Genomic DNA, 2628 nt, shown 5'->3' with positions numbered 1-2628 from the left:
AAATCCCAATAGTTAATTATTAATAGCGAATTGCCTATGACACACCTCATAACTGCTCAAGATATGCAGCGTGTCAGGATACCAGTGTGGATGAATTACTGGTCAAGATGATCCCAGACCAACCTGTTGTGAAATGAAAAATTGTGTCAATTAACTGGTTGTTTTATCTACATGGTGCCAAGGAATTGATGGGAGAGAACATTTTGTCCACGCTAACTAAATTGGCTAGTGGCCTTGGCATTGTGTGGACCCAGCCTGAGTATTAAGAATGTGAGCATAATATCAAATCATGGAATTAGACTGAAAGGAATTTCCAGAGATAATTTTCATCTGTTGCAGATGAGGAAACTAAGGAACAATCGGGTTAAAGATTTGCTGAGAGACACACAGTGCAATTATTAACTACTGTTTTAGAAGAGGTAGATGTGTGCACATCTTCACCCACAACATTTTTAACATTTTCTGTAGCTATTTCAGAACTGAGAGGCTCAACCAAATGGAATTGCATACTTTCTAAAAGTAGACAAGAATTTAAGAAACACCCCGTGGTGCAATTGTTTCATTGCTTAAACTTGCTGCTGACTCATCTGCCTTCCACTTCTTTACCAACATGGTCGTGGCATCCGTCACTTACGTTGGCTCTTTTCCCCAGCGGGTCCCATCCTCCTCCACTGGGCTGGGAAACAGGACGTAGTCACATCACCTCTGTGATTCCTCATTGGTCGGTGGGCGGGGCTCAAAGGTGAGGACTCCAGTGGAAATCCCTTGCCAATAGGGGTAGGCCTCCTGTCCTCCAGCATGAAGAAAGCTACCTGTTGCCCAGGAGAGTGGGCTGCTTAAGGCCAAAATCCTGGAATCTCTGGAACAAGGAAGCCAAGGGTTTCAGGCTTCATCTTTTTGAGAAAGGACAAACTCCCCCTACAACAAACAATTCCTGTGCTGCACCTAAAGTGTTGGGGAGGAAATGTCTCATCCAGAAATAGTCTTTGAATCCGTGCCTTCCCTATTCCCACTTAACTGTGAATTATATTTTTTTATCCACTTTGGGTTCTTGCCTCTTGAAAGGCCTTTAGTTTGAGGCAGGTGATTTTGTGTTGTCCGTTTCTCAAGTCTACTTCTGATGCCTTGAAGACTCCCTGCTTCAGGGAGTCTTTCCTGGGAGGAAAGGAACTCCAGAGCAGTTCCGAACGGCCCCAGGGTCAGCGACCAAGATCTAGACTGTCCACTGTTACTCCCAGTCTAGGATTTTGGCAGCTCTCCTAATCCCACAGGCCCAGATGCAAGAGGCAGCCCTTGGCATGAACAAAGAACTCTTAGGCTCAGGGCCAAGAAATCAACCCTTTCCCCCAAATGGAGCTGCCCCTCCCCAGAAAAGCACACTTCTTCCCCTCTCCCGTGGGTTGTGTGGCTTAAAGAAGTATTTGGAGTTGGGTGGGGGTAGGAGAGCTGGGAGCTCCCAGGCGGTTCAGTGGTAAAGAATCTGCCTGCCAAGCAGGAAATGAGAGTTCTATCCCTGGGTGGGGAAGATCCCCTGAAGGAGGAAATGGCAACCCACTCCAGTATTCTTGCCTGGGAAATCCTATGGACAGAGGAGCCTGGTGGGCTATGGTCCAAGGAGTTGCAAAGAGTCGGACACAACTCTGAGACTAAACAACAAGGAGAGCTGGGCAGATGCATACAGGGTGACATCCTGGGACAATCCTGCCCCCTACCCATGCCAAGCAAGAGGAAAGGATGGAGGAAGAGAGGATTCTCCATCACGGCGGGTACCCCCCACCCCTCAGTTTTGATGGATTATTGAAAAGATGTTGTGGGAAGTCTTGCCCTTTCCGGTCCTTCTTGCTTGCTTTGGTACAAAGCTGCAAACACAGCCATACACTCCACCTTGCAATACTCATACTGGTCACGCCTTGTGGGCCACTAGGTTCAGATCCTGGAAAACTACTGGTAGGAGAACTGATGACTGAAGAATTTAAGACTTCAAAGGAGAGTAAAGTTAGAAGAAGAAAGGTCAGGAATGAACTAGAGAACATTAGAAGGGGTTTTTTGTTCAGAAAAGAACACAATCCAAGAGCATACTGAATAAAGAGTCTTTCAAGATACATCGTATCCACACCTGTGGAAGCGTCAACCAGTTCAGCCAAGCTAGTGAGCAGTTGAGCAACGTGAGCGTCACTGGGAATGCACCCTCCCTAGAGTGGCAGCACCACTTCCAGGGATGTGTCCTAGAGAAACAAGTTCAAGGATGTTCACCCAGAATCCTTTGTGGTAGTGAAAAATTGGAAGCAACCTAAATATCTATCAGTAGGTGAGTTGATGAATTGTGGTCTATTTGTACAGTGTAATGCTATTCATCAATCAAAATGAATGAACTAGGTCTCCACCCATCAACAAGCGTGGATCTTGGAAACGTAATGTTAGGTTAAACAACAAAAAAGCAGGTTCCAGAATGATACATTCAGTGTGACACCACTTATGTAAATTAAGAAGCACTCAAAGCATTACAGGTTGTGATATATGAGTAATTCATATGTAGTAAAGTATGAACACATATATGAAAAGAAAATCCATCGGTCTCAGGACAGTTGCTATTTTTTAGAGGGAGAAAAAGCGGTGCGAAGGGAACTT

Source organism: Bos taurus, chromosome 4 (genome assembly GCF_002263795.3).
Source record: "Bos taurus isolate L1 Dominette 01449 registration number 42190680 breed Hereford chromosome 4, ARS-UCD2.0, whole genome shotgun sequence".
NCBI lineage: Eukaryota > Metazoa > Chordata > Mammalia > Artiodactyla > Bovidae > Bos > Bos taurus.
This window is presented reverse-complemented; position numbering follows the sequence as displayed.